Source organism: Rhodnius prolixus, unplaced genomic scaffold, assembly GCF_049639745.1.
Source record: "Rhodnius prolixus isolate KJV_2025 unplaced genomic scaffold, Rpr scaffold_3, whole genome shotgun sequence".
Classification (NCBI taxonomy): Eukaryota; Metazoa; Arthropoda; class Insecta; order Hemiptera; family Reduviidae; genus Rhodnius; species Rhodnius prolixus.
The window spans coordinates 13,159,097-13,178,215 of NW_027411603.1; the positions used below are offsets into that span (position 1 = coordinate 13,159,097).

The 19,119-nt window shown below is 32.2% G+C and overlaps 1 protein-coding gene and 1 long non-coding RNA gene across 4 annotated transcripts in view; one reads left to right on the top strand and one right to left on the bottom strand.

The window, feature by feature from the left end:
* Positions 1–7,162, bottom strand: part of LOC141453851 (uncharacterized) — a 100,573-nt gene extending 93,411 nt beyond the window's left edge. The window contains exons 1-2 of the long non-coding RNA XR_012458260.1: positions 6,944–7,162; positions 4,267–4,417 (exon numbers count right to left, since the gene is read on the bottom strand). This is a non-coding gene — a long non-coding RNA (uncharacterized lncRNA). The remainder of the gene's footprint in view (positions 1–4,266; positions 4,418–6,943) is intronic.
* LOC141453850 (G-protein coupled receptor dmsr-1-like) overlaps positions 1–19,119 on the top strand; it is a 186,464-nt gene that overhangs the window by 88,928 nt on the left and 78,417 nt on the right. Inside the window, exon 5 of one of the 3 annotated variants that reach the window (XM_074127523.1) lies at positions 1,253–1,397. The exons of the other annotated variants lie outside the window; for them this stretch is intronic. The gene's annotated coding sequence lies outside the window, so the exon portion shown is untranslated. The remainder of the gene's footprint in view (positions 1–1,252; positions 1,398–19,119) is intronic. 3 annotated transcript variants of the gene reach the window in all.

Genomic DNA, 19,119 nt, shown 5'->3' on the forward strand with positions numbered 1-19,119 from the left:
CGCTTTTTATTGATATATTTTTCTGAAGAAATTTTTGTTACGAGATTTGATTTGTTTATTGATAATGAACTCATTTTATGTGAAAAAAGAGAGTTGAACGGCGGCATTAATATAATAAAATTAAGTAATGAACTTAATTGATGAATAGGGTTTAATTAGTAAACCAATTCTTATTAATAAAGGGTTTATTACATCCCAGCCCGGTTTGTTTACCAGCATTCTTCTCTACTGTACTTCATCAGTTCCACACTCTTCGTTACCTCCCATCATCATCACTGTTTTGGCAGCGAGTTGTTTTAATTGCTGTAATTTTTTGTTTTCCTGATTCCCGCTTCTTGTGCAACTAGCATTATTAATTAAGCCCACCAGAATAAAGCCATACGAGTGGTGCAATAATAGAACTGCCTCTTTAAAACCATGCTTTGAAATAATTAAAGTGGAGCTTTTTTAAAATTATAGTTAGCTTTTCCTAATAATATTTGGTTTGGTATATCGTTGAATTAATTATTTTAAAATTTCCTTTAGGTATTAATCACGTTTTTATTATAAAGTATTAACATGCCATACATTATTGTTTCACTTAATTACCAACACTTAAGTTTAAACATTATTATTGTAACAAGGAGCGGATCCATGTACTTCAAGGCACTCCGGCCAAAGGGGTTTAGTGCCTCCCCTTGAAAAGTCTAGAATCTCTCATCTTTATGTGGTTCATGGTTCCATTGCAGCCTAGCGATGGCATTTCCCGAGGAGCCCATTTCCACTTATTCCTGACATAATCTGCACTGGAGTTCTTGATTAATCAAGAAAAGATGCTTATTATAACCGCTCCCTACAATTCTTTCCTTTTTAACAGTGTTTTTGTTCTGAACCTCCTTTGGCCTACCAGACAGAGCTGCTAACGTTGTTGATCATTCCTGTTGCTATGTTTGCTACATTTAATTAAATGCTAGCTTAAATAACTAAATGTACTCGTCACTGACTGTAATAGTAAACTAAATTTTTTCGAGAGTTCATGAAGTATTTTTGTTTCTGTTTCTTTCATATGTTTAGTTTAGCTTAAGGATTTTAAATACTTGGCTTATCAACTTTTTTGCCCAGAAATAAAATTTTGTTAATTAAAATCTTAAAGCTACGCTACTTTGTGATAACATGCATCATCGATTTAGGTAAATGTAGCTTTTGTTACTTTCTATTTCAGGTTTCTTTTTGTTTTAAAGATTGTAATTATTATTATTATTTTTTTTTGCAGGTAGGAGATAGTTATTATGAAAAATAGCGTTATTAGAATTTCCTGCTATCAATGACGATTTCCGCATGACTTTTTTTTAGATTATCAAGTCTTTGGACAATATTTTTGTAGGTGAGAAAACATGCAAGGAACGTATTGATATAAGGTATTGTTTTTTACTGACTTTTCGCTTTTCCCTCTGTAGCCCTTTGACAAATGTCAGTTTCGCATATTTGCAAATAATGTAAATCGCATATCATGAACTTACATGAAACTGTTGTTCTGTAGAGTACAAAAAAAAAAAAAAAAATACAGTTTAAATAAATAAAATTTGAAGATAACTGTTGTAAATTTCTGTTTTATGACAAAATGACAAAATTCTGGTTACGCTATTGCCTTGGTTGAAGCAATCTATGATTACAAAATGGTGTTTTGCGAACTTGGTTTATAAAAGTATTTTGTTTTCTTTAGAATGTTTGTTCATCATCAGTTTACTAGAAAGAACTTGGAACTACTGTTCTCTTTAGTATAGTGGGCGGGTTCCCCATGTGAGACGCTTATCTTGATAGAAGCCAACGTAGCGAACTCTCAACAATAAGGATTAAGGTTCTAGAGAGGAGTGAAGATAGAATGGGCGGGTGTGTGAGGGGACTTTATGCATTTACATGATGCGGGATTTTACTTTAATTTTTCAATTTGTGAAACACATTTTGAAAATAAAAATAATGAATTTTTAAAACTAAAAAAAAGGAGTTATTTGTTTATTCAAGCAAAAATATAAAGAGAGAACATTTAAAAAAATATTGTTCAGCGCTGCTAATGGATTGTATTGTTGGGAATGATTTTTGCAGTGAAATCCACTCTGCTAGGGGAGAGGTCTCCGATCATTGGTAACCAATAGCAAACGTTTTTTTTGTTTTTACTTTTGTTTACACAGTTTTAACTAAAGTTTTGTTTACTTAGTTTTAATTACAGTTTTTGTATTTTATTAGGTTATTTTTTTTTTTTTTTTTTAAATAGCTGACCTCTGTTTTTAATGTCTATCCAACATTTTATTTATCAGATTTAAAAAATAGCTTTTTTTCTCAATGTGGAATTTTGTAAAACATTTTTCCAATCCAATAATAAATTGTACAATAGTACAGCGGCTATCATTCATCAATCTCAAGCAGGACTGCTGGAATTTCAATAATCATATTTAAATTGATATCAATTTATGTGTAAGCTGCGAACTTTCCTATTTCCATTTAGAGGATAATACTAAGTTATATTCTACTATTAGGCTTTTAATATTCATGCTCTGCTTATTCGTCATGTCGATCTGGCGTAATCGATTGACGATTAAAAAGGCAATCTCTCTTTCTTTCTCTCTTAGATTGGAAAACATTTCTGAATGATATTTATAGAAATTGCTTTCAAAAGTATTAGCGCTAAATGTTTTTTAAATCTCCTCAATTAAAACTGCCCGGTAGGGTTTTGTGATCGTTGAAAAAGCATACCGTTCAACCACATCCAAATCCGACATTTTTTTCATCTTTTTCTGCAAAGAATTCTCAAATTTACTTAAAATAAAGGGCATACCCTCGTTTAAATGTTTTTCGCTGCAACCCATATCTAATAGATTTTTGAAGAAATTCGGCAGAATTTCAGGGTTAGAGCCCATCGTAACATCAAAGCGCGCTTTTGCTCTTGCACCCAAAAAAGACGGGCATCAAAACATCTATTGTAATAGCACTTTAGGAAGGAGTGCATTTAATAAAACTTTCTTGGGAATCATGTTCAATAAAAATTATTGGATGAGATGTTTTAAAAAAGCGCTTGGTTTTAGAAAATCCTTTGATGTATTTTTGAAAATTAAAAAAGTGAACAACCATTTAGTAAAGTGTAATTATGATTGAGAGAATTAGATCGCTAAGTTGGCATCAGTGGAAACATGTAGTATAATATTATATTTATTATGTTTATTTATTTGTTTTAATTTTTTTTTCTAAAATCAAGGAACCTCTGAACTGATGTTACTTGTAATCACTCAATTGGCATGAACGCGATATTCCTCATATTAGATGAGCAAAAGATAATAGCGATCCATCACTTGAGAGGTAACCTAGATTTTGAAATATTAATTAGAAACGTATTTGTGTGAAGTGAAAAATTTTCAGCCTTATGAATAAAACATTATTTTTATATAATTTATCAACATTTCCGTCGTAAGCCAAGTGCAAAATGTCGGATAAAATTATTTCACTACAATATAATACTTCCCTACGGAGATGGAGAAGAAAATAAACAATGAAGGAGAAAGGTGAAAGTTGAGAAAGTTTGTAGAGTTACCAGGAATAAATGGCCTGAGACTGGCATCACTTTCATAAGAATTATTCTCCACTCGTATCTGACTGGATAAAGTTGTAACCTTGCCCTCTCATACACCCAGAGACGCGCTACAGAACTCCTCCTCCCCCAGAATTCCGCCTGAAGAGACACTTTGACATATGTCCATTCAAACTGCCTTTCTCTCTACTTATAGAAGAGTTAGTATTATAATGATGGCAATTCTCTATTGAAAAAGGTTTCTCGCGCAAGAAGAAATGCTGAGAGGAATTTCGCTTCTTTTGATTTCTCTTACGAATTTTTGCAGAGGTGAAAATCATTATCTTTATTTGATAGATTTTCCAAATTTACGCTATTAATTTCCTGTCTGTTACACCGCTTAATTGGAAGTATTGATTTTAGAATTTTAATTTTATCCTGGATAGTTAAGTTTTAAATGTTTTGTAATTCCCTGAGTAATTCTTTTTTTATTCGAATTATCTGTATGTAAATGTCTGTGAACAGCATATTACAAAAATATTAAAATTGTTGCGTTTGCGACTTTTTAGTACAACTTTGATTATTGAAAAGGAGCGATGTGGATTTGTCTGTGATTTCTTGTAATGAGGCCAGAACAATAAAGGCAAACAAAACTGAGTTATGTTAGTTAACTGAATATGTTAAAGATATTTTAAATTTACAATTTATAAGGGAATATTGTACATTACTCATTTATTCGATCGTGTTTTTATCTGATGTTCAATTAGTAGATTTTGCAGTTCCTTATGAATTGAATTTTGTTGGTTTCGTATTGTACTATTTAATGAAAATATTTATTTATTTACTGAATTTAAGCTGTTTGCTTATTGTAGAGAGTTCCTGCAATACATAAATGTGATACAATACAGGAATAAAAAAAAAATGCACATTCATATAGTAACAAATAATACATATAAAATAATAAAAAGTGAATAATAAGTAATGAAAACTCACCTTTCTTAATATGGTGGATTTTGATTATTTATTAAACTTCTTGTAGAATATTTGAAACATCGCTAATTTGCAAAATTTGTAAATGTAATGATAGAGAATGTGTGAAAATTGTGAGAAGCATGATTGTCTTCCAGGAATGTCCAGATTACGAGTAGTCTACTAGAATTTGACAGACTGAGATTTCGAAGTTCAGATATAAATTGAAGTAGTATGAGTAACTAGATGTGGTTCGGGACATAAAAAATGTGTATTAGAAATTCGATTGTTATTAAAATTTGTAATCTGTTCATTTACCATATCTTTTAGCTGTACCGTATGATTCAACTCTGCAAAGAGGGATTAGACATATGCGACGTTAATTATTTTTGTTAGTTTAGAAAGTTTATCTAGCAGTCTACTTAGCAGTTTGTACCCCTTGTTGAGTGTATTTAAGTCAATGCGTTTAAGCCTTGTATGGAGGTCCCAAGAAAGTCTTTTGTGTAGGTAAACAATTATTTCCGTTAATTACTTTCCTTAAACTTATGCCGGCCTCCAGTCGGGAAGCTAAGCGTACTAATTAACTACTCTACCAGGCACGTAAACTGCTGGACAATTCATTTATTATGGTGGTAGTTTCCTTTTTATCGACGGTTACACCACGAGTGTTGATAATTTTTCCTATAGTAGATTAAACGACTGCCTTGTTTCCATTGTAATTAATATTGTTTCCAAGTAATTGGAAATTGCGCGAAGTTTTACAACCATTAGTGAGAATGTTTTAAAATTTGAACCTCTTAATTTTTAAAAATATTAAGGAAAAAAATAGCGGGGTGAGAGCTGTGCCCCATGGCACCACAGCCAAAAGAGGCTTATTGATCTAGTAGACGAAACCTCCCCTACTAAAGAGGTTGAGGGCTTTCCCTACTCGTTCTTTTTGCGCTACTATCTCCTTTGGTCTCAAAGACCCAAAGGTTTCATAGCACAATCACTCGATTGCAACGCAATCGAACAACAAGTAAGAGACCATTTCTTCCTCTTCCTGGCACACAATCTGCACAACGGATCCGAGCTAATAAGCCCCACCTTGAGCAGATACTTCATGAACCTACCATGCTCTATGAATAGGCCTGTGATCAGAGTAATCTGATTTCTGCCCAAGCACAGTCACTTCGCCTCTTTGTTTATACAACCAAGATATCATAGTCTTGCTGGGTTTGACCCCAGGACATTTCACCAAGTTCTTTACATGTTCTCTGGGAGCCACACGAACTTGGTGATTCCCAGGCAGTAGGGGCACTTCTAAAGTCCCCCGTAATCAACATACAGGCCAGCCTCTACACCCTAGCTAGAGCCTTGATGGCCGCCGGTTGTTCAGTCTTCCTTCACCACACTACCACCATATGTGATAATAGGAATGACTGTTCGTGCATAGAACCAGTGGATCATTTTAGGGCGTAAACCCATTGTCTTCCCACAGGTTCTAGTAGTTCCACAAAGCTTTGCCTTTATTGTAAGTTTATCTAGATGTGCTTTCCAAGTGAGTCTGGAGTCTAGGACAACGCCCAGATAATTAACCTCACCCGACACATCCAGAGCTTTGTCAAAAATTCTAAGATTTTTGTAGCTCTCAATGTCCCTTCTCCTAGTAAAGGGACCAGTATAGTCTTAAAAGGATTCTGCGATCTTGAGAACTTCCAGTGTGAGCTCAGCAACGATTATCTCGTGCCTGGCCCTGACCTCCTCAGAAATATCATCTGCGTAGTCAAGGGGCCGAGAACCCACGAAGGTCTAGCATCCCCTGGCAATCGTTATTTCTAAAGTGAGTTGGGGGATCAACGGTCACCTGTGGCAGACCACAGGAAGACTACCTTACAATAGGGTTTCACCCGGAGCCCCAGAGTGATCGTTACAAATATTTTATTACCCTGCTCGCATTCAGCCTCGACAAGAGTCCCCATTTCAGCTTGGGTAGGGAAATTTTTAAATAAAAGACCCAAGATTTTTATTTAAAATGAAATTAAAGTCATCAACATGTTGAATTCTTTCTAATTTTTTCTAAGGAACGGCGGCAAGATAAACTATGTGGCATTGCATGCTGAATTATGCATTAAAATATAATAAAAAATATCGATGTTTCCAATAACTTAAAGAAAATGCGTTATAATCCTTGTCTAGTGGTTATGAACGGCACGGGTAAGGCTTTTCTGTTTTCAAAGAATGGTGATTTTAGAGTTTTTCTTTTTTTCTTTTTTTTTAAAAAAAAGATAATTTGCAAACTTATCTTAGTTACGATTACCTTTTCAAACACTCTGATCTGAATTTATTGACAACCAGAAAAATTGCATTGCTCAAATTATCATTAATTAAATAAAACATTTAATTTTATTAAACTTTTTCTTTAGGAATACGAGTAAGTATATTTTTCTACTTTACCTTGAATTTGAAAAGGCCACTAATGAAATAGAAAATTGTTGTACTGTGGTACACAATTTTCCAGTTTAATTATCATTACTTGGAATTACGCTGATGTTATAGTTTTATCTACCCATAAACTGTACGCTTAATTTAACGTTATCAGATGTGGAACAACAGCTGTAATATTTTATTTAATTTTTTTAAAGGATCATTATTAAACTTATTTATTAGGTTTCTTTGCTTAAAAAAATAAATAAATACTGGCTTGAAAATTCTACGATTCAATTTCAAATTTGGAATCAGGACTGATAGATATTAATAAGGAGCCTGGAATCCACTCAGAGATTTTTGGTTCGAGTCTAGTAGTCAGTCCACCCTTAGATTTTCTCTTTCTAGATTTTTTTGCAACTCTCTTAAACTTTGTGATGACAATGCATTATATAATGAGAGAACATAAACCTGTTGGCGAACAATGTGTATAATCAAGTGAGAAAGCGCACAGTTTTGTACATTACTTTGTGGAAACCCTTCTTTCAAAGTGCTATTTCGGCGTTGAGTACGGCGCGATAACTTATAAGTTCCATTTTAAGGTTTTTGTACACATTTGCCAAGTGAGGTGTTCTGGCCATTTATGTTTTATTTACTTCTTTGCATCTGGGTCTAAGTTGAATGTATGCAAACTTCTTGAATTAAAAGAAGCTTGCCCGACGGAATTATTGGCACTTAATGCTTCCAAATACTGCGATCTGGTACAGTTGCTCTCAGTTTGTGTTAAAGTGATATTTTCTACAAACTTTTTCCTTGTTTTGGGAGAGATATTAAATAAAGTCAAATTGTTGCAAATTATATTTGGTGGCATTAGATCTATTGGTGGATCATCTCATTTTTTCTTTTTTTAATGACTACAGACGAAATAGAGATACTGTTTATTCTTTGCAGTTAACTTTGCCTCTTTCTTCATTTCTTGTTGAAAACTGCTTGAGGAAAGTGTCTTTCATTTCTACCGATTCCGGTGGTAACTCTCGAAGAAGATACTCTCTTATTGCAGAAGTTAATTACGTATAAATCAATAAAACTGTTTATTAAAGTAACAATGCCTCATTGTCTAAGTAAGAATAGTAAAGACATTAGAAAGGAATAATAGAATCGACATTTGTTGTGGTCTTTATCTCTCTGGATTATTAAAGGTGTTGACTGATGAATATTCAGTGGAATTAATGCAGTGGAATGAACCCTTATTTCATTAAGAACTATCTTCGTCGTCAAGTAATAAGATAAACGAAACCCTTTATGTTGGGAGAGTTGAATGGGATATTGTTGCGAATTAATTCCACTTGGATGACTTACATTACCAGATACTTGCTGCAGTAAAATTGAGTACTGAGCAGCTTTTATAAACTACCACTTGACCGTAGATGGATTTTTATTTTTTACCTGATTACGAAAAAGTGGTTCTCTTTCATTTAGCTCTATCTCCCTCTATCTTTGAAAGTGATCATCTTAACTGAAAAACGGTTAAACAGAAAGTTTATATAAATATCTTGTTTGGCTAGTAAGAAATGAAAATGGTCCTATATTAAGGATTTTGGTAAACTAATCAAAAGGAAGGTAATATTTTTGTGGAAAATGATACAATACTGAAAGTAAATAAATTATTGACTTAAAGAAATTAGAAAGCTGATATAATTTAAGTTACAGTGAAAAATTAGCGAGTGGTTCATTATATATTTTTATTTTTTATATTTAAGGTCTTCATAGAGATTAAATGATGAAGTTGATCCCACATTTCTTATGTTTTCACTAAGAATTTATTTAACTCTACAACCTTCGGTTTTAGCTTTTCCTTTTATTAAATATTTAAAAACTGAAATGTAGATTTTTAAAAGTAATACATATTTAATTTTATAAACGTTTACGGATGTTTCTCTTCATCAACCTGGAATAGAGGAAAAAATATATTGATAATTATTATATAATTATAGAAATCTCTGAAGTTGTTTCTGATAAAACTCAATAAATACTAAGTTAATTCAGAAATTCTAACATTCTGTTTTCTTAGAAAATAAAATTGATGTTGAAGAAAATGAATTGATAAACTTTCTTGGAGTTAGAAAGTCTCTGATTTTGTTTGAGTAAGTAATTGACAGAGAAATCCCCTGAAGTCTGACAATATTTCAACAGATATTCATTTAGCTCTTTCATTCTTTTAGACAATGAAAGCAGCATTCTCTCTAGGAGCCTCAGCCTTGACTTCCTGAATTAATTGTGATATCAATGTAATCATGAAAAAGAAATGCTTGCCGTAGCAAATACTTTCAAATTTTTACGCGTTAATTCAACATTAGCTTTTACAAGAACATTACGTATACCCAACTATTCTTCTTCTTCTTCTTTCTTAGCTCTGAAACTAGTATTGTGGACCTTGTCCTTCTCAATATGTTTCCGCCAGTCGTTTCTATCTCTACCAGTCGGCTTCCAGTTACGCAGTCCGACGATATTACTCCCATTCTGGGCAATTTTGTCATCCCAACTCAATCTGGGTCTTAACCATCCGTTTTCTATCCGGAGTCTCGCGCAGCAGTTGGCTGGAATCTCGTCGGCACTTAGCCTTGTCAGGTGGTCTTCCTATCTTAGTCGGTTTAAGTTAATCCAAGCATTTTACTGGAGGCTTCTTTGTTAAAGCATAAGAGCTTTGTATTATTTATACGACGCCAGATCGTGCGTTCACATAATGGACTATATTGGATTTTGCAAGGCAGCTTCCTCTCAAAGATCTGCAAACGGTGTTCGTATGTAATTGAAACTGTCCAGGTTTCTGAGGCGTATATCAAGACTGGCTGAATAAATGATTTGAATCAGTCTTAAGTTTGATGCCTCTTGTTAATTTACTTTTGAAGTGCTTATTTAGGCCGTAATAGCACTTATTAGCCGACATCTACCTCCTTCTTGCTTCGTCGATATATTCATTTCAGTAAGGCCTTATGCAGCTTGCACCTATTTGTAAGTCGCTTTAAATTCAATGAATAGGTGGTGTGTGTTAAGCTAGTATTTATTTCCCTTATCCAGGATCATTCTAAAATGGAAAATCTGGAAACAGCCGATTTACGCTGGTTTCAACTTTACCCAACACCAGCTTAACCAACTGCTTCGCAATTTTTTAGCTTTTTCTGAAGCTCTAAAGTTAATTTGACTCGAAAATATGTTCATATATAAATAAAAACAAATAAAAAAAGATTCTAACTGAGCATCGTCCTAAACAAAAAGAAAATCGGAGAAAATAAAGAACAAAATATTCGTAAATCTGTTTTGCAAATTCACATTTTTGTTTAAATCTCTGCCACGCTTTTAACGTACCTTAATGTTTTAAGACTGTGTGTTGTACGTTTTTGAAACACTAATTGTTTATAAGGTGGATGATTTTACATAATACTTAAACGGAACTTCAAAAAGCCTACCCATCCTCTCTTATAGAAGTGCCTTCATGGAACATTCTGGAAGAACTGGGGCATGCAGGCAGTCTACTCTATTATATCTCTGAACTGTGTAATTTGTACAAATTAGTGAGAGTTAAATATGTTGCTAACATACCATGTTTAAAGAAAATCGCTAGATCATAATTTTAAATCAGAAGTTTCTTCTCATTAAAGCTGAATTTAAAGAGGGGTTCTGAGAGTGTATAGAATTAATAAACCTTAATTTATTATTATTATAAACGATTCAATTTAAATGAAGATGAAACAATGTAGGATATGCGTTGCATCTGCAGAAGTTGGTACATTCATAGTCAAAATTAACTAACATAAATTGATGCAATATTGTGAGTTATAACAAAATAGAAATAGAGTTTACAGAGATCAAAAAAATAAATTACTACATTAAGAAACGTAATCCTCAGAATAATAATGATATTAAGGTATGAAATCTAGATAAATGTGAGAGAAAATATAATGAATGAGTGAAATTAATTATAAATGACATAGGCAAAAATAATCATTAACAAAAAATAATTATAATAATAAAATAAATAAAAAAGAATATAATCTAGTGAATATTATTTAAAAGCAAAAACATTTCTTACTGAAATAATTATGCCAAAAGATTCGCAGGATTAAAGTTTTAAACTGATATAAACTATTATAGTAATATAATAAATAGCTGGGATTCAAATAGATAGGATTCGATTAAACTATCTAAATTTTCATTTGAGTGAAATAGTATTTCTGTTATCAGAACGAGTACGATTTATTCGTACTCGTATTTATTAATTTATTTTTGTAATGACATTATACAAATTATAATGCATATATTGTTAATTAAAATTAACAGTTAAAAAGGAGTACAATTGTGGTATACAGATCGAACTGTTTACAGTTTTGATTCATTATCATCATTAAAATTATTCATTTTGTAGGAAACTGGATTTATTATCTCAAAATTAATATAGTTTCCACTGGAAACTTTCCAGCTTCAGTTATAACATTTGATTTATTAATAAAAAAATATTACTTATCACCGCCTCTGGCAAACAACTCAGAAGCTTTAATACCAGCTTGAAACATCTTATAATCCATAAATATTTTAGAAGAACAAAAATATAAAAAAAACAAAATTTATTTCACAGTGCAAAAGTTATTGTATATTAATAAAATATATATTCTGAAATTTTCTTAAAATCCTTCTTATACATGTAGTGAACAAACATTGAAGACATAAATTTAACATTAAGTTAGGAGTTTTATCACTAAAATTTGTTTTAACATTGAACTATTTTTAATAATATTTCCGGTGAAAGCTCAATAAAGGCAATTTGTCACGATTCCAACACTTCCTTCTGCTAGGAGTGAGAGAATGAAAAGCAGCCATAAGTTAAATTTGGTGTGAGTACTGGACTCAATAGCCAAACAACTTGCGTGGGGTTGCGTAGCGATTTATTTGCTACGTGATGTTCGCTTATTACAGGCAACGTACCTTTCTTATCCGACATAGATGTTATTTGATAGCCGATCATATGATCGTACCATAATTTGGGTAGCTAAGTAGTGCTAACTTCTCCACACACACACACACACACACACACACACACACTGGTTCACTTAGCCTAACTTGGTTAACTCAGAAAGTAGTCTATAATATCTCTATATTTTACGCTGTCATGAATTGTTAAATGATGAATACAAGTTTGGGTGACCATTTTTTATAATTTATTATCTAATTTTTTATTTACTTAAATGTATCTCTTTTTAGACGTTAGTGTATATTTTTAATACCTCTAAATTATTATGATGATTTAATAAAACTAGAACTTCTTCCTTCTTCTTTTTTTCTTTGTAATTATTTGCAGCTTTGTTGAGGTGAAAATCACCTTGACACTGTAAAATTAAAGGCCAACCTTAAATATCTTAAACATTAAACCTATTTCGAGAGGGTGAAATAGAACAATCCTTTGTAATTCTTTGGCGTACTTGCTTATTAAAGTCTAATGGAATAATGTCCTCTAACCGAGCAACTCAATAATTGGTACCTCTTAAGCCGATCGATCTCTGTCCAGTTTGTTTCTATTGAATTCCTTTTTGACCTGTCAAGCTGGGTGATACTGCCGGCTTTCTTCTTAAAATTAAAGGAACTATTTCAGTTTGAAAATCAGATTAGTAATAATTAGGGAACGGATTCGTATGTATTTACATATTTTTGTAGGTAATTTACTGACGTTTTTCAACTAGAAGTATTCGTACTGACACTCTTTAAGCCGTTTGAGCCTACTTTTATTTCACATATTTCCACATATTTGGATGTTATCGCATATTTATACATATTTGATTAAAATAAATAAATATTTCTACATATTTAATCAAAATATGTACATATTTTTCATTTTGGGCATATTTTCATAATTGGGAGGTGGTTGACAGGAACTGTGAACCACAGACTGTAGGGCTGTGAATCACAGTGGTTAAAAAAGTGTTCTTAAAAGCACCAAGTCGCATTAAAATGCTAAAAGATCTCAATCCAGACTTGTGCCTTCCACCAGAACCAATATTGACAAGACGGGGTACTTGGCTGGAAGCAGCTCAGTATTACTATGAAAACTACAATAAAATCAAGAATGACCTTTCACATCTCGAAGACGAAGCAGTAGCGATAAATACAGCCAAGTCTTTATTCGAGAAACCTAATTTAAGGAACGACCTTGCATTCATTTCTGACAATTGCGTATTTCTTGCACAAGCCATTACCCAACTTGAGACCCAAAATGTTCGACTGACAGAAAACGTGTCCAACGTTAAAAAAGTCATCGAAAAGGTGGAAGGAATACCTGGGATTAAGGGAGATCTGATCAGATCATAACTGGTAGAAGTACTGAGCAAGAACAAAGGGTGGGAGACCATCTGCCAGATTTCTGATATTATCAGTGGAACAGAAGTCACCTCAGAACATCGTGTACCCTTTACAACCAACGAGATAACTTCTTTCAGCAAGGCACCTATAACATCTGTAGATGTTGAACGATCTTTTAGTCGTTACAAGTCCATCTTACGCCCAGATCGTCGTCACTTTACGTTCCAACATTTGAAATTTCATGTGGTTGCAAACAATTTCGAAGAGTGAAGTTTCAAAATGGAAAATTTAACACATCTTTTTATAAATAGTAAAAATGTTCTTTGTTGTATAAATAATTATAACTTGTAAAAACAAATTATTTTGTTCCTAATAAATTATTATAAATTGTAAAAATATTCTTTTCTTGTATAACTTGCCCCTCCCCCCCAAAAAAAATCCATTTTCATAAAAAAAATGTCAATTTTACTTAAATATTCCAGAAAATATTTTAAGAAAATCACATATTTTCCACATAATTGACGAAAATAAATGCATATTTTAATTAAATATTTGGCATTTTTAAATACATAAAAATCCGTTCCTTAGTAATAATTATGTTGCATGGATAATTATTTATTATTATTAATAGTTTATGTTAAGCTTAAAAAATCCAATTTACTAGAAAAATTAAAAATAGACGATATGTGGTTTGGATATATCATGTTTATGAGATTAGGACCATTTTTATGTGGGAATTTAGCTAAAAGCTTTAAAAATATTTTCTTCTTCTATGTAAATTGTTAAAATAATATTTGCTTCCTTAAAAAAGAAGATATAAAAATATGAAATGTTAATGTGTAATATAAAATCCATGTTTGTGGTTGGATGGTTGTACAGTATCTTGGTTTTTAATTTTTATTTCACCCAGTTTACCTTTGATGTTTTTTTAAAGCAAATATTTGGGTTCTTGGCCTGGTATAACGGCTCTCTGACGGAACATAAGAGTTCTCATTCTTTTCTAACTTGTTATTTGAAGATTTGATGCCTCATCTCTCTTGCATCCATTTACTGACAAAAAATGGGTTAAAAGTGTAAAAGGCATTATTTTTTAAACAATGTTTAGTCTATTTTGAGGTTTGCTGAGCTCGGTAAAAGAGATTTTAGCGAAACTCCCAAAGTAATTAATAAATTGTGTATTCTGCTTTTAACATCAAGTAAGATAATCCTACTTATTCCTTACCTTTTTCCCATATCTAGGTTAAGTAAATTATGGATTTAGGGCTTGTTGTACCTTAATATACGGTTCGGCGGAAATACAAGATTTGAAATGATTAGTTTTCGAAGATATGCGGATAATATTTTATAAATTTGCAGATTATATTTTATTTGGTGAAGGGTTTTGCTAACATTTCAGTTTAAAATGTTTTGTACCTCAACTTACTAGGAATGCGTGTCCAGATAGGCGACCAGAGTTTTAAGGTCTTTGAAAACATAGTTAACAAGTTTTAGGTTAGTCATTCTTCAAGTAATGTAAACAAAAAAATAAATAATAATACTCCTGTTAATGAATTTACAAATTTTCCAATAGAAGCACCCTTTTGTACTTGATTCCAGATTTTGCTACACTCGTTTGGGCATAGCTTGGATTCGTTTGTGAAGAATAAACTCCCCCAACTTGTACAATACGTAACTATCGCTTTTTTCTCTTACTAGCTTTCTCTTACTCAAGTAAAAGGTATGGGAAATTACTAAATAAATGAAAAAATTATTATATTTTTCTGTGAGAATTCCGCAGGAGTTACAGTCATTTATCCAGGAACGTTGACTTGTACACGAAAATACTGGTCTAACAACAGCCGGCAGCTTGTATTCTCACATATCATATGCAGAGACAGTAAATATGTGTATACGGTTGCGGATATCATGTACCCAAACAAACCTCCTATTCTCTACTACGCACACCTTACTCTCTGCATTCCTAAGATTGTACATACTACATTTCTACACAGCAAACTGGAGTTACAACAATAGTCTAAATGGATAGAATATTTTGACTTGAATTGATTGACCTTGGAAGCGTGGTATAGTTAAATTATCAACAAATAAAAATCCAAGAGAAATGAATTCTTGGAGTAGTTTCTGTAGGTATAGCCTAGTCATAGCTTAATGGTTTTCAATGAAAGTGCACGTTGGTAGAGAAACAACATGAATATTCTTTATTGTTTTTTCTTCTTTGCGGAAGAACTACGACTTTAAAAAAAAAAAAGACACAATATTCAGTAATATTCAATAGCTGAACAAAAAAATTAAATTGAAGGAAATAATCTCCTTGAACGGGCAAGTAGTGTACTTAATAAACAAATATTTCATTACTACAACAATTTAAATTAACTTAATAAACCTAAGTAATTTATCATCCAAATATAATATCTCTAATGTTTCTTTATAATACTCTAGCTTAGCCATTTTGACTCTCATGTTAATGCGCACAATGTTTTATAAATAAATGGATAAACAAATATTTCATTACTACAATAATTTAAATTAACTTAATAAACCTAAATAATTCATCATCCAAATATAATATCTCTAATGTTTCTCTACAATACCCTAGCTTAGCCATTTTGACTGTCATGTTTATGCGCACAATATTTTATAAATAAATGGATGGATAAATATTTATTAGCTTTGGTATGTTTTGCAAGCAAACTAGAAGCTCGTGAGCTTCAAGTGACCAGGAAATTTTAGTAATCATTGCACAAAGATCCAGTTATTATTATTATTTTTTTTTTCCGGCGCATCGACGTCTATGGCCATTAGCGCCCACCACACATTTTCTCTTTTCTTATTCAATGGCCACTTGAGCTGGGATGGTACCTATTGGCCTATCGGGCTGCCACATACATATCTTGCATAGCAAGGCAAGGTGGAGCCTAGGCTATCGGATATCGCACCGCGCTTCCCTCTTACATCATCGATCTGTCCAGTTATTATTTAACCGGCAATTCACTGCTTGTTAATATAGTCAGAAACGGTTTTTTCATGCAGTAAAATTTTAGTGAAATTGAAAATATGCCCTATTGAACAAATGATATTCTAGTAATTTAAAGCTGAACTGCCAAGTTTTTTTAAACCTGTGATTTTGAAAGTTTTTTTTATTTCAAATCGTATTTAAATTGAAACAGATTAGTTCTTCATTTGAAAAGTGAATTAATTAGTGGCTTTTTGTATTTGTGAAAAATACTTTATTACATGTTAAAATTTTTTGATTTTGAGGTTCGCGGAGTCAGACACATTAGGCAGTTGTAGAAGTGGTACTCATTACTTCCATCAAGTAATTGTTCAATTTTTTACTTAAATAAAATGGAATATTTCAAGTTTTGACTAGTATTAATATTTTTTAAATTTATTTAACATGGTTACCTGCTTTTGTTGTTTATAAAATATATAAATAAAAAAGTGCTCGTTATTTCTAAAAAGCTTAGTATTTCTAGCAGTCTACCACAGCTTACAAATTACTCTAATGCTTGCGCCTTTATTAAATGGCTCTTAAGGGGTGGTAACCAATTAATGAAATGGAAGACCACTTGGTGCTAAGAGAGGAAAAAATACCCAAACAAAGGAATTAGAATAAGAACCCTTGGGTAAAGAAGTACCTTGGCTACCAAAGGACCATTATATCTATTATAATGACCTCTTGCTACTTTTATTGCCACTATATTCTCTCGTCTTGATTTCTTTTTGCTGTCATGGCTTGAAAAAACATTCGCTCAAATAGCCAAAATTAAAGTTTTACTCATACATCTGTTTTGAAGTCCTGTGAGTTCGATAAATGGTTTGCGAGCACGTTTAAGGATGTGTGAAATAATTTTTAGAAAGTTCCTATTAACAAATAATTAACAAAACATCAATAACCATAAAGGGGCGTTTAGTAACGTGTATATACAGAAGAAAATACTTAATCAAGCTAAGAAGGCTTGATAATCTCAAATTTCTTGATATCATTCATTCTCTTGTAATTAGTAAAGCCAGTTTACTAGTCTAATGCACCAGTTATGAATGTTCTGACATCTTCAGTTTTTTAAATAACTTATGACCATCTCCAAATTAACATGACCAAATTAAATGACCATCTATTTTAAAAGTTTAGAGCTAACAATTTTTAAAATGAAACTTTCGTGGCCGTCTGAAACCAAAAAAGATTTTTCTTTATTGTGCACTCTCTTCTCACTTTCTTGGTATGTGTCAGGCCAGCATATCTGAAAAAGGAAAAATTGGAGAAAGTTCAAATTCATATCTAGATTCCGAGGCATCTGGAGGCGCAACAATAAGGTTTTCGGTCAAATTGCTACCGTTACAAAAGTGGGTTGGAAATGAGTAGTTCCAGCAGTGCCAAAACGCTAATACAAGTTAATAATTCTCCATGCAGAGGAATTTGCCCGTTCAACATGCATTAAGACATATCCCATGCTTTGGACTGGGCATGTTAGGCTAGCAATCTTTTACTAGTACCTAAGTCAAGTCTCAAGAGATGGGATTGTTTGTGTGGAGGCTATAAAAGTTCCCGATATCATCTATCAGGTTTTGACGCTGATTACAGGAGGCAACAACGTGCCAGCTAACAAGAGTTTCTCAAACTACTACCAATTTAAGGTTTCTTGGATCTTAGCCGTCCATGTTGCAATCCGTAATAAACTCTCACAAAAGTGGTTCAGTGTTTGCTGCCTGAATAGACTGGGCTTGCTTTAGTGCGCAAGACTCAGTTGTCGAAGCAGCTTTAAACCACATCATCAAAAATCAATTAAATATACAAGTATACTTCAACAGACCCTGCTATCATAATTTAGTTAGATGTAAGTAAGTAGGTTGTTAAGTAAATTGACAAAATGTAAATATTCCCACTGGAAATAATTCTAGAAATGTCAAGCTGCCTCGAATACAAACATACAATATTATCTAAACAGCATATGGGAGAGCCTCATGTTTACGATGCAGTAGTAGTTAATTCTGTGTTGGATGTTAAGTGTTTTGGGAAAATGAATTCTGTTGAACTAAACCGTTGCTGACCCAATGCGACCCCAAGTGGTTTACGAACAAGTTAATTCTGTTTAATACAGTATGACCTTTTTTGCCACAATTAACCGCAAATATTTTCAACAATTTATCTGACATATCGTTGTTTATATAAAACTTTGAGTATTCTCAGTTAAAAGTCTGTTAACACAATAAATTTTAAAGAATAAAATTTTATAATATATTAGATATATGACAAAAAATTAAGGCATTTAGAAAATGTAAAGTTGTTTCCTGGTTTATAATATTTAGTTCACATCCAACTGACCTTAATCCTTATTGAAGACAAGAAATTAAAATTTTTGGGAAATAAAACAAAGATCTTCCAATTTAGATTAATTAAGAGAGGTATAGATTTTGTTATTACTTCTTTAATGTCCATTACAGTCTGAGAAGTAGTATAAATTTTGGAAAAGTGTACATGAATTTTACATTACATATCAACGATTTATGATTCATCTTAGATTTTGTTTTTTTTTTTGCCGAGAGGACATCTGCTTTAAAAGAATTCTACAGTATTTATAACTTTTGTTTAATTGTTAAAAGATTTAAAGAGCTGATATCTAAATATTTGTCCAGATTTTTGTTATTTTCTTATTTAAGTGAGGGATGGACAATGGAGTACTTGTTTTATATAATTAATGTAGAAAAAAATTAATTTTATTTGCTTATTTGTTAACAGTGCTTTTAGGATTAAAGAAAAGTACTTATTGAATAAAGTACTATTTATCCCAGGATTTTGGCATCCCTGAAAGTATCCTAGCTTTACTCAAACAAAACACAGACCTACCTACAGCCTGCAA